The sequence below is a fragment of the Ictidomys tridecemlineatus genome, chromosome 7 (genome assembly GCF_052094955.1).
Source record: "Ictidomys tridecemlineatus isolate mIctTri1 chromosome 7, mIctTri1.hap1, whole genome shotgun sequence".
Taxonomy (NCBI): domain Eukaryota; kingdom Metazoa; phylum Chordata; class Mammalia; order Rodentia; family Sciuridae; genus Ictidomys; species Ictidomys tridecemlineatus.
The window spans coordinates 181,268,700-181,282,110 of NC_135483.1; the positions used below are offsets into that span (position 1 = coordinate 181,268,700).

A 13,411-nucleotide genomic window follows, 5' to 3' on the forward strand; every position below is an offset into this window, starting at 1 on the left:
TCCCCTGAGGGATAGTGCAAAGACAGGGAGGCCTTGATCTGTTAGTTTTACTTAGAGGAAAGAGCTCAGAGAAGCTCTAACATGAAAGGAAAATGATGTTTGGAATTTGTGTGTTTATATGCCGGGTTTCCCCCTCCACAGTATAGAGCAGGCTGTAACTGTGGTCTTGGTTAGGGCAGATCTTGAGGCACAGGGACTCAGCAATTACCTGACAGCTGGCCTCCCCTTGGCTCCCAAGTCCTGATTCCCCTGCCCCACCCCCCACACCAACAGCCCCAATTCCCAATTTTCCATTAGGTATAGAGCTAGTCGAGGACCCTGAGCCTGGAGAAGAATGGCAGATTCTTGTTTTCATGCTTAGTAGCACCATGGTAACCAGTTTTCATTGTGGGAATCAGTCATTTAATGCTAATGATGTCACCCCTACTGCCAATTCAGGCAGAAGAAGCACAGCTGCCATGGTGACAGGATTCAGAAGCAGGTGTTTTTTTTTTTTGTTTGTTTGTTTGTTTAACATATGAGATTCTAGAGTCCCCTGAGGCTCAGGCTGCTCTGGCACAGCGCATGGCCCACTGGAGGTGCTCAGCTGGACTGCTGTTGCCTAGTTCAAGCCATCTCAGTGTTCCTTACTCAAATACAATTCTTCCTAACAAGTCTAGCCATTCCATTCTCATCCATATCATATGTTCTCCAACACTGTTATGGTAGCTTTTAAAATTATATGAGATATTCTATTCCCTTCCGTAAAATCCCCAGTGATTTTCTTCTGCACTTTGCATAAGCTCTAGACCCTTTACTATTATCTGGAAAGCCCTGTATGGTCAGTTTTGAGATTATTTCTCCAATCCTATTGCCTATCACTGGATATTCTTTTTGATCCTTTAACGTGCCCATTTGAGAACTAAAAAAATACAGCAACTAAAATAAAAGATCAATGGATGGGGGCTGGGTTTATAGCTCAGCAGTAGAGCACTTGTCTCCCATATGTGAGGCACTGGGTTCCATCCTCAGACCCGCATAAAAATAAATAAAATAAAGGTATTTTTTTAAAAAAAGTCAGTGAATGAGCTCAAAAACAGAATTGGAACAATAGAAAAGTCAATTCACTTGGTGGCGATGGATCAATAGAAATGATTCCATCAGCCAGGTGATGGCACATGCCTATAATCTCAGTGACTGGGGAGGCTAAGACAGGAAGATCACAAGTTTAAGGTAAGCTTCAGCAACTTAGTGAAACCCTGTCTTAAAATGAAAATAAAAAGGGCTGGGGATGTAGCTCAGTGGTGAAGCACCCCTAGGTTTGATCCCTAGAACCAAAATAAGATTTGATTATCATAATCAAAATCTCAAACAACACATTGCTTAGAGGAGAACAGTGATTTATTTTGTTTTGTTTTTGATATCAGGGATTGAACCCAGGGGCACTTAACCACTGAGCCACATCCCCAGCCTTTTTCTTATATTTTATTTAGAGACAGGATCCTGCTGAGCTGCTTAGGGCCTGGATAAGTTGCTGAAGCTGGCTTTGAACTAACAATCTTCCTGCCACAGCTGCAGGGATTACAGGTGTGAGCCACAGCACTCAGAGAGAACAGTGGTTTGAATGACTGGATTTTTCTTTTTAAGCCATTAGGACCAGAAGGAAGTGGGATAACATTTTTAAAGGGGTAAAATCCAGTTATAGTCTTAAAGGAATTGTCAGCAATAAAGCCTCAATATCAAACTTTCTGTATACAGAAAAAACATATTTTAGGAATGAAGGTGAAACAAAAATGTTCTTAGGTAAATAAAAACTGAGGTAATTCATTGCTTGCAGAAACATTAGGAGTGAAGGAAGACCAACAGAATTGGTCAGTATCTGAATAAATATTACAGATATTTTTCCCTTCCTGGGTTACTTGAAATATGGTTGGTTGAAAGCAAAAATTATGAGTTTTCAATGCATGTAGATGTAATTTATTCTAATTGACAACTGCAACATTAATGGAGGGTGTAGAAGAGAACTGTATGCTGGTAAAATTTCTGCATTTCACTTCAAATGATAAAATAGTGATTATAAGTAGACTATAAAAAGTTAGGTGTGGCTGGGTGTGGTGGCACACTCCTGTAATCCCAGAAACTCAAGTTTAAAGCCAGCTTTAGCAATTTAGCAAGGCCCCAGGCAATTTAGTGAGAACTTGGGTTTGATTCCCTGTACACACACACAAAAAAAATTAAGTGTGTATATTTATAATCCCTAGAGCAACCACTGAAAAAAATCTACACAAAGATGTAGTAAAAAGCATAATAGAACTCTTCTGGAGGTGGAGATGGATAAGCTCAAACTGATAATCCAGAAAGCTGACTTTGATTAGGATTACATTCAGAACAGGCTGGGATATGAAATCAAGACTAATAATCCTGATTCAGCAAGCCAGAAAAATCCAGTTATAGTCTTAAAGGAATTGTCAGCAATAAAGCCTCAATATCAAACTTTATATGCACGCTTAAACCAGTTGCTGTTGAGTGGAAAGAGACTAAGAGCTACATTTATGCTACTTAGAATAACACTATGACCATGATACAAAAAATACAAAAGCAAACAGACCTGGAGCTGTCACCACTGACTGAAAAAGAGAAAACTGTGAAAGCTCAATTAAAATCTCACATACCAGACATACTTGTAAAAGGAAACTAATGCAGAGATCTGTTCCAGAGAAATGGAGGATGTTTTGTTAACATTTGATAATTAGAGTTGGGGGACTGATAAAGGAGAAGGAGCTTTGGTTTGAGTGACAGGGTATGGATGCCTTTAATATCAGTGAGAAATATAAGAGCAGATATTATCTGTTTAAAATTTAGCCAAAAGAATTGGGAGTGAAAGGATTTATACACACACACTTAGTTTTATAGTTTTAACTAAGGAAGTCCCTTAATGCTATTTTGGACCTGTTTTTGTTTTTGTTTTTGTATAAGTTGAGATAATGTAGATATTCTTGCCTTTCATAAAAGAATGTTTATGTATATTTCAATCAATCAATGTTTGCAAAAGTGTGTTTTAGAAATTAAAGAACAGGCAGCATATTTGTTTTATATATACATATGTACACACAAAGATGTGTGTGTGTGTGTGTGTGTGTGTGTGTGTGTGTGTGTGTGTATAAGACTTACAGTTTTTGAAATGTCAATCCCAAATGGGAATCATTATTGGTGAGGTCACTAATATATGATGTATAATCTCTCACAAAACCTAGCTGATATAATGTTGGCTTTTCTGTGATAGCTTCACTTTTATATACTTTCCCCCTATTCCTTCTGCCTGCCTATGTTGAGCAACACGAACTTGTCTGCAAATGCTGTTTTAGAATGTCCCTGTGGTATTTCAATAATCCCTTTGTTTTCTTTCAGCCTATATTTGTAATTGCTTTTATTTGTTTTTGCAGCACTAGGGATTGAACCCAAGGCCTCACGAATACTGGTCAAGTACTGTACCATTGAGCTACACCCACAGCCCTGAAATTGTTCATTCTATTTCAAAGAGAGTCAAGTGCAGTGGTGAATGCCTATAATTCCAGCTACCCAGGAGACTGAGGCAGGAGGATTTTGAGTTCAAGACTAGCCTGTGCAATACAGAAAGACCCTGTCTCAATTAAAAGAAAGAAAGAAAGAAAGAAAGAGAGAGAGAAAGAAAGAAAATGAATAATACAATAGATGTAAATCCAAACATATTGATAATTGTACATGGCCTAAATACATCAATTAAAAGACAGGGATGTACAGAATGGCCAGGTGTGGTGGTGCACACCTGTAATCCCAGATACTCAGAAGACTGAGAGGCAGGAGCAGTGCAAGTTCAAGGCCAGGCTGGGCAACCTAGAGAGACCCTATCTCAAAATAAAATAAAACGTGTTAGAGGTGTAGCTCAGTGGTAGAGTACTTCTGGGTTCAATCCCCAGTATAGCAAAATAATGAATAAATAATAACCCAACAATGTATTGTCTATAAAAGGTTCACTTCAAATATAATAATATAAATGGAGAAAGATGGGTCATGCTAACACAAAAAAAAAACTGAAGTGGTTATATTAATACTAGATGAACTGACTTTTAGCAGAAAGAAAATTACCAAGGATAAAGAGGAATATTGCCTAATGATAAAAGGGTCAGTTTATCAAGAATGCATATGGCTTCAAAATATAATGATGCAAAACAAACAAACAAACAAACAAAAAAACAGTATTGAAAGGAGAAATAGGTCCACAACTATATTTGGATACCTCAACACTCTTCTCTCAGAAATCAAACAAACAAGTAGGTATAAAAGTAGCAATATGTACAAGAACTGAATCCCACCATTGCACAATTGATTCTTATTGGTATTTGTAGAACACTCCACCCCCTAAACAGCAGAACACACATTTTCCTCAAGTATAATATGGGACATTACCGGTAGCCTGGATATTAAAAAAACCTTAGTAAAATTTAAAATAATTGAAATTATGCAGAGTGTTCTACGACCACAATACAACTAAACTAAAAATCAGTAACAATGAAGTCTCCAAACACTTGGCCACTAAAAAAATGTTCTAAATACTCATGGGTCAAAAGGGAAGTTTTAAGTGAAATTAGAAAATATTTTGAACTGAACGAAAATGAAAGTACAACATATCTAAACTTGTGCAATGCAGCTGAAGCAGCTGAAGGAATGCTTAGAGTGAAGTGTCGGACATGAAATACCTACATTGGAAAAGTCGTCAGAGGAAAGAACTGAAGAGCAAAATCATAATCAATATAATTGAAAACAGAAAAAGAGCCAGATGCAGTGGTGTATGCCTGTAATCCCAGCAGCTTGGGAAGCTGATACAGGAGGATCACAAGTTCAAGGCCAGCCTCAGCAATTTAGTGAGGGCCTAAACACTTTGTCTCAAAATTAAAAAAAAAAAAAAAAAGGTGGAGATGAAGCTCAGGGGTAAAGCACCCTTGGATTGAATCCTCAGAACCAAAAATAAAACAAACAAAAACAGAAAAAGAGAAAAATTGATGAGGCAGAAAGCCATTTTTGTGTTTTTACACCCACACTCATAAGGGATGTTGGTTGGTCTTCGGTTTCCTTCCCTTGAGGTGTCTTCTCCTGATTTGGTATCCAGGCAATTATGGCTTCATATAATGAGTTGGGAAGTGTTTTGTCAACTTTTTCTTCACTGTGACGAAAACACAGCACAAATGTAGAGGAGGAAAAGTTTATTTGGGGGCTCACAGTTTCAGAGGTCTCAGTCCATAGACAGGAGGCTCCATTCCTTGGGGCTCAAGGTGAGGCAGGACATAGTGATGGGAGAGTGTGGTGGACGGTGGCAGCTCACACGATGATCAGAAAGCAGAGAGAGAGAGAGACCCCACTCACCAGATACAAAATATATACTGTTATACCAATACCGAGACCCTCAAATAACTCTCAGACCACACATTGCCATTCCAATTAAGCCTTTATTGCTGGCCAGTGGCAGACACTCTACTCTCTAAAAGCAAGATGGTCAGAGTGGCATGCACCCTTCAGTTTGGCCTCATATTTAAGTCAAAAACCACAAAAGCGACGTTTGGGGTTTTAGCCAATGCAAGCAAGCCAAGTCAAAGAAGTGGGAGATTGCAGTCAGGTGGCAGGAGTCTTAGCCAATCAGAATAAGCCCAGTTACTCCAGTTACAGAAAGAGAAGCCCAGATAGATAGTTCCAACTTCTTGAGGGTTTCCACAACAAAAGGAAAAAACAACTTGCCCCAGTCATGACCTTTCTGGTTGGCATGGCTCTTTCACAAAATGGAGTTACTAAACAAAATGGAGTCACTACAGTCAAGACTTCTGTCTCATCACAATACAGAAAGACACCCTACCTGCCTTCAGTTACTACTCAGTTAATCCCTACCAGGGGATTGATTCACTGATTGGATTAAGGTTCTTACAACCTAATCATTTCTCCTCTAAGCCTTCATGCACTATCCCATACGTGAGCTTTTGGGGGATACCTCACATCCAAACCATAATAGTATAGAAAACCATTTGTTTTCATTTGGATTTATCTAAGAGGAAACTTGAGGCGAGGATTCAGTACAGGTGGTCTAGGTGTCAGATTGTCCTTGAAAGTACAAGTGGAGGGAGGGGACAGTGAGAGAAAAGAAGGAGAAAAGCCAATAAGCAGAATGTTGGTGAGCAGGTCACTGCTGTGGGTCATTGGGAATCAATCTTGCTGGGACCTTTGAGGATCCATGTAAAACTTGACTTATCTCACCAAGAGAAGGATATTTATCCACTAAATTAGTCCTTAACTGTCAGGAGTTGTCCATGGGTTGCATGTGGGTCACTATGCCTGGAAGCCTCATGGATAGAGACATCTGGTATCTGGGAATGACCAATGGACCTTTCCTCTGGTAATTTGCCCAGGGATAATGTGAATCTCTATTCCACTCTGCCACAGCCTACATAGCACCCAAGATGGGTGTCACCTGCCAAGATGTCAATCAACCTGCTGACTGTAAGACATCACCAAGCAAGAACTCTGCCCTTGAAACTTTATCCCTGACTTTCATGTACCCCTTCAAATAAACTACTGGAGCCATTTTGTCTTTGTCTAGTTCTAGAACCCATGTGGACTAGATCTATCAGGAGTTTTGCCTTTTGTGAATATATTTTTGAGTATTTGTGTTTTGTTATTCACTAATTATTTGAGATTTTAAATTTTAGGGTGGCTTAAACCCTCCTGGGCAGGAAGAAGAAACCTCAGTGAGACTCTGGCTGTCAATCTAACATGTTAGGTGTTGCCTCTGGTGCTGTGAAATACCAGATATGTGAGGACCATTTGATGCCCAGTTATATGGATTCTCTTGGTATTCTTAGGGCTTGAGGAGGAGGTGTTCAGCATGTACCAACTTTTTGTTGGGCTCCAGGATATGAGGTAGGGCATCTGTGTGGCCTGCTGCACAGATGTTCAATGTCTATTGCATGATGTGCTGGATGTGTGTCATTCTTCCCTAACTGGTCTTCACTTACCTTGAGGCAGGAACCATGTATTGTAATGTCCAAGTACAATGAAGTACAGATATGCTGAATAAAAGAGAATCTATATCATGGGAAAAGGGTATGCAGTCAGGGTCCAAATCATTGAATAAATATGACTAATTGAACATCATGTTTAGCTATGTCCTTACTAGTAAGAATGCAGGGGAGAGGACATGTATTGGCAGTATTTGTATACCAAAAGAGTGTCTCTTGATTTCCCCACATTCTATAAGTGGGTGGACTGGAAACACCCATGTGCTTCCTTTAGTTAGGATCAGATGAGCTGAGTACGACCATGCTTTGAGAAATTCAGAAGCAGGGAACATGCTGGAGTTTGGCTGGACTGAGCACTGGTCTCTCATTCCTCAGTGTACTCTTCTTTCCCAGAGACAATTGATCAAGGTACCAAATATTAAATGTGCATAACTTGTGGTTGCAGAATTCTCTGTGGATTCTTGGATTGAGGCTGGTATGACTGCCCTGTAGGGGATCCTAGAGCTGAGTGGGTACCAAGGACGTTAGAAGGGGCAGAGCAGGGTCCTGGCCTGCCTGACTTGGGGTCTGGACGAAAGGATTTTCTTCCACAAGGGGAATGAAGAGCAGTTAAGATGCATTTGAAGAAGGTAGTGGCCTGGCTGTTATTCCAGACGTGAATCCATTGTACTATTCACCTGCATTAGAAATGACCAGAGGAAGGAGAAAGGCATCTGAAACCAGGGATTTAGGCAATCAGAGACTGTGCTCTTTGTACCTCATTCCCATCTTTCCCATGTTTTGCACCTGCCCCTCTTGCTTTGGAGGCTATGGTCACCCAAAGCCTACCCATCCTTCCTCCAGACAAATCTGTGAAAAGAGTTGGCTTGAAAACCAACTTCAATAATCCATACTTGGGTTGACCTGCGATTGCCCTCCTCAAGAGCATCAGGGAAAGTATGAGGTATGGGAACCTTCCAATTCAGTTTTAAACAGCAATGAAGTTGTGACTCAGAGGTGTGGTAGCAAAGAAATCCTAAGATGGGAAGAAACAAGGGGTTTTCAATTAATATACCAATGCAGGGGTTACTACTCCTTCTCTTTGGTCTCCCTCACCAAATACAGAACAAATTTCAATAGCAGTCTTGATCTGAATAACTCCTGAAACAGGTGACTCAGGCCCTTCCCTAATCCGCTGTCTCTAATTCCACCTCCTCCCCAGGATTTTTCCATTAGATGCCTTAGGGACTGATCAGGTCCCCTGAGCCTAGAGAAGAATGGCAGTTCCTAGTTTGCATATTTGACAAAACCATGGCAACCAGTTCCCATCATGGGTCAGTCACAGAGCTAATGATGTGGCTCAGCAACCAATCTAAGCTAAGAAGCCCTGCTGCCATGGTGACAGGGATGGGGACCAGTTTCTCTGAAATGGCTAAGAGGCTGAGCACCTCCAAGGAGCAGGTTGCACTAGGTGGAGTCCAGATAGGAGCTTTCCATGTTATGCTGCCATCATCTCAGTCCAAGATCCAGATCCCATCTGGACAATTTAATAGTCCCAGATAGGTTTCTTATTTCCACTCTTGTCCACTTCATAATCCATTTTCTGGCAGCATCAGTGTATCTTTATAAAATGTTTATTCTGTTGTTTGGCTCCCATCCTTAAAAATTTCCAAGGGATTTCCCTGTGTACTTTAAATAAAATCCAACCTCCTGTGCATGAGCCATAAGCCCTGAGTAGCCCTGGACCTTTTCTCCAAGCCCATCTCCTACCATGGGCCTATGCTGTTTGTTCCTGGAATGTGCCTGGAATCTCATCTGATAGCAATTGTATTGAATTGTGCTTACCTGAAATGTAAGTGACGCAGGAGTCTCAGGCTGGACGATGACAAGGTCAAAGCCAACCTTGGCAATTGAGCGAGACCCTATCTCAAAATAAAACAAAAATTTTTTTAAAAAGGGGTGGGGATATAGCTCGATGCTAGAACACTTGACTGGCATGTGTGAGACCCTGGATTTGATCCCCAGTACTTGGAAAAAAAAAAAAAAACAGTCTCTTTGCCCTGGGACTCTTGCTCCAGGTCTTCCTTTGGCTGCCTTCTAGTCATATAAGTCTAAGTTCAAATGTTAACTCCTCAGACATTCCTTAGAGCAGAAAGGTCTACTGTGCAAACCAGTCCGGCCTCTCTTGGGGTCCTGAGAGGAGGGTAGGCTGTGGCCAGGAAAGTCTGGGAGTCAGGGGACCAGAGTCCATCCTGGCTCCACACTTAACCTCATTTTCCATCTATAAAGATGGCTGGGGGTACCAGGGAGGCAGTTTTTAATCTGGGCTCCAAAAGGCTCAGAGGTCCCAAGGAGATGCCTGAGAGCCTTGCCCAGGACATGCTTGTCTCATGTCCATGGAGACAAGCAAAGTGCAGCTGACTGTGAGGGACTCTGAGCGTCATTTAAGGAGAGTGACTCTTTCTTTCTCCAAGTATAGATACAGATATGTATATGGATAGGAATAGATGATAGATAGATAGATAGATAGATATAGATATAGATATGGATAGATAGATTCAGTCACCCCTCAGACCCTCAAGGGACTGAGTGGAAGGGCCTGTCCACAGATACCAAAATCTAGGGAAGTTTAAGTTCTTTATCTAGCATAGCATAGATTTTATGTACTTTAAATCATCTCTAGAGTATATATAATATCTAATACAGTATAAATACTATGTAAATAGCTGTTATATTATACCATTTAGGGAATAATGGCAAGAAAAAAAAAGTACATGTTCTGTATAAAAGAATCCATTGTAGGCCTATGTTCAATCTGCAGTTAGTGGAATCCACAGATGCAGACCCTGCAGACATGGAGGACTGACTGTATATAAAAACACACATGTGCATATATTATGTGTGTGCATCTATATGTAAGCATGAGTGAGGTGGAGATTAGGGTTGTGTTCTACTTAAGATTCTGTTAGCAAAACAGAACACGTTAGTATTTTCAGACACTGGAAATCTCTGAATTAGATTTCTTTCCGAGGGTTGTGCCTATGCTTGCTCTTAGAGAACAAGAGGCCACTGGGGGCCTCCAGCGTCTGCAAGCCGCCACAATTGCTGAAATCTATGAAAGGGTGACTGTGAGAGACAGAGAAAGTGGGGGCGCCCTCCAGTGGGAAAATGAAGAAGTTACCTTCAGTCTGGAATTGCGGACAGGCATATTCCTACATTGTCTTTATTTATTTATTTATTTAAAAAAATTGTTTTTATTGGTTGTTCACAACATTACAAAGCTCTTGACATATCATATTTCATACATTAGATTGAAGTGGGTTATGAACTCCCAATTTTACCCCAAATGCAGATTGCAGAATCACGTCGGTTACACATCCACAATTTTACATAATACCTTATTAGTAACTGTTGTATTCTGCTACCTTTCCTATCCTCTACTATCCCCCCTCCCCTTCCCTCACATCTTCTCTCTCTACCCCATCTACATTGTCTTTAATCTTCCTTGCAGCTGGGGAGAGTGGGCATTATTACCACGTCTATTTCACCCATACAGAGAAGAATTTGAAGAGCTTAAAAAATGTGTTTAAGGTTACACCTGGGTAGCAGCAAAGCTAGGCTGGGTCTGTATGGAATGTACTGTTCCTTCTGATCCCACTCTTCCAGAAAGTTCTCCACCAGGGTCTGCACTCAGTGGAACCCTGTCAATCCTCATTCTGCCAACACCAGCCCCCTTTTTTCAATGCCTCCCTCTTCAAACAGGCCTTAAACTCAAGTTTTCCTTGTCCTCTGAAGATGATTTGAGAGGGGGGGAAAAAGTCTCCTCTATCTTCCTTCAAACTTGGCTTTGAATAAACAAACCTATTTTCCCGCCAATTTGACTCCTATATGTGGAACATGAACTAGCCTCTTGCTCCTGCATGGTAACAACAATTTGATAAATGAATTGTATCTCAATAATATGTTATTTAAAATCACTAATAACTTTATTTAAATAAACGCAAGCATTATAGCTTAACGGTTTTTCCCAAATTTCAGGCAGCCCACAGGATTTTTTGGCTTTTCTTGTGCCATTGTGCTGTTATTGATTTACTCTCTAAGAAATATAAAGTAAAATTATTTTTAGGGCTGAGGATGTAGTTCAGTGGTAGAACACTTGCCTAGCATGCACCAGGGCCTGGGTTCAACCCACAGTACCGCAATAAACCGCCACACATAAATGGAAAATCAGTGTCTCTTCACATGAATGAAAATTAATTGTAAAAAATAAAGACAATTAAAAACAAAAAGAGAAATGAGAGAGCACCACCCCACCCAGCACCCTACTGTAGGAGACAGAGCTTTGGGAGTGAGTAGAATCTGAGACAATGGTCCCTTGACTGAACGCTCAAGGGCACCATCCCTGCTGTCACCAGTGCTGAGACCCAGGGCAGGATGGAGGGGGCTTGGTCTGGAGTTGACTCCAAAGCCAGGTGAGACGGAAGAAGGTGAAAGAGCCCAGACCTCTGAACCGGTGTGATGTCCCTGTGTCCTCCCTGGGGATGGTGGGTATTGTGAAGTCTAGAACTCTGGCCTCATCCTGTACTGCTATTCCCCTGGCCCCTCTCTCAAGTAGGTGCGGCTCCCAGGCCGAAGAGGAAGCCCTGGGCCCAGTCAGGACTCATCCCGAGGTCAGAACTGGACGTTGGCGGGCTTGGCTCTTTCTGCCTTGGTCGCGGCTTCCCAGCATGTCTGCTTCTCCCAAGGCCCCAGGGCTGGGCTCCAGGTCCCTTGGTCCACTCTGAAGTTCCCCTCCATTCCTGCTGCTGAACCTCTAATCTTCACTTAAACTGGCTTCACTTGCCTCCCACCCCCTCTTCTGTTTTAACCTCTGCCTCCAAGACGCCCTCTAACTTTCTCTCCCTACCGCACACTTTTTCCAGAGTTTCCAAGCCTCGGGCACCCACTGCCCCACCACCACGCCTCTCAAGATGCCCGTTGGTCCTTCTCCCAGGTCTCCTCCTCATCGTGGGAATTAGACCCAGTGGAAAAACAAAGACTCAGACGCATCTCTGAGGCCCCCAACTCACTGTGCCACTGCACCTGCCTGGCTGGAACCCAGAGAGGGGGTGATACAATCTCTAGGTTGACAGTGACAAGGCCCCAACTTTGGTTCTTCCCTGTCTTGGGGTCAGAGTACTGCTTTTAAGAGTGGCCTGTCTCCTGAAAATAGTGGACTCCTCTCTAGAATCCCAAGCGGACAAGGCTCCACTACATCCCCATGCCTTACCTCTACCACACCTTCTTCTTATCACAAGGATTAAAGAAGGGGAAGGGCGCTTGATTCAGCAAGAACTGCATATTGCCAAATGGCACCTGGGAGTCAGTCTGGAGTCCCTTACTTGTTAAGGTGTTGTGCTAAGCTGAGATTGCCCCGGGGTCATATCCACCAACCTGAAGGCAGCTTTTTAGCTTCTCTGTGCCCCAGTTTCCTCATCTGTAAGCTGGGGCTGATAGTATTAAGGAGTCTGTGTGTCTAGTGCCAGGAGTCCTTAGGATTAATAAATTCAAAACTGTGAAGCATTTAAATATATGATTAAATGGCAGGTGATGGGCCCTTGGTGTGTGTTATTAGCTTTCACAGTTCTTGTTAATTTATCTTTTCTGTCATTGGTACTTCCTCCAATGATTTTTCCTGCTAAAATTTTCTCCTATCAGTCCATATTTTTCAGACCAAGTACCACCACCTTTGTACAAGCCACCATCTTTCACCGGTTACTATGATGGCATCTTTACAGTTATGGAATCACTAGAAGGTTGGGGGGATCATCTAGGAGCCTAGAATCATGTCTGGCATACTGTAGGTGCTCAACAAATAATTGTTGAATGTTTGTTGTGTGACTCTTGCCTCACTATAACCTATCAAGCACCAGGCAATGCTTCCTGGAATATCAATTAAAGCGTGTTACTTCTTTGCTTTACACTCTGCTGTGGATTTTCTTAACACTTCTGAATTATCACTAAATCTTGGACCTCTACCTACAAATCCAAGCACAGTCTAGCCTTGCTTCCCTCTCCAAACTCATGTCCTCTCTGTCTTCTTCTCCATGTTCCAGCCTTCTTTCCATTCTTTGAACACCTGAGCTCTTCTGAAGATCTTTCCCCCTTCTTCTCTCCACCACTCTACATCACTGTTTGTTATATTAAAATTCTACTTCCTCAGATAGCTTCTTGTCCCTATGAATCATTATCATGTCAATGCCTTCTTGACTCTTAGTGTTTACACTGACTTATTCCCTTGTTTACTTGTTTGTGTCTTCCCTCTCACGTGGAAGTTCCATGGGGACATGTGTTTACTTTATTATCACACCCTCATTATCTGGCTCAGTAAATATTTGTTGAATAAATGAATCAGACTTGGGTCCTGAGATGGC

General features: G+C 41.8%; 1 pseudogene; it reads left to right on the forward strand.

The window, feature by feature from the left end:
* The first annotated feature begins 1,983 nt into the window (after window positions 1-1,983).
* LOC106145047 (SKA complex subunit 2 pseudogene) lies at window positions 1,984-3,043 on the forward strand (annotated as a pseudogene).
* Window positions 3,044-13,411: the final 10,368 nt, after the last annotated feature.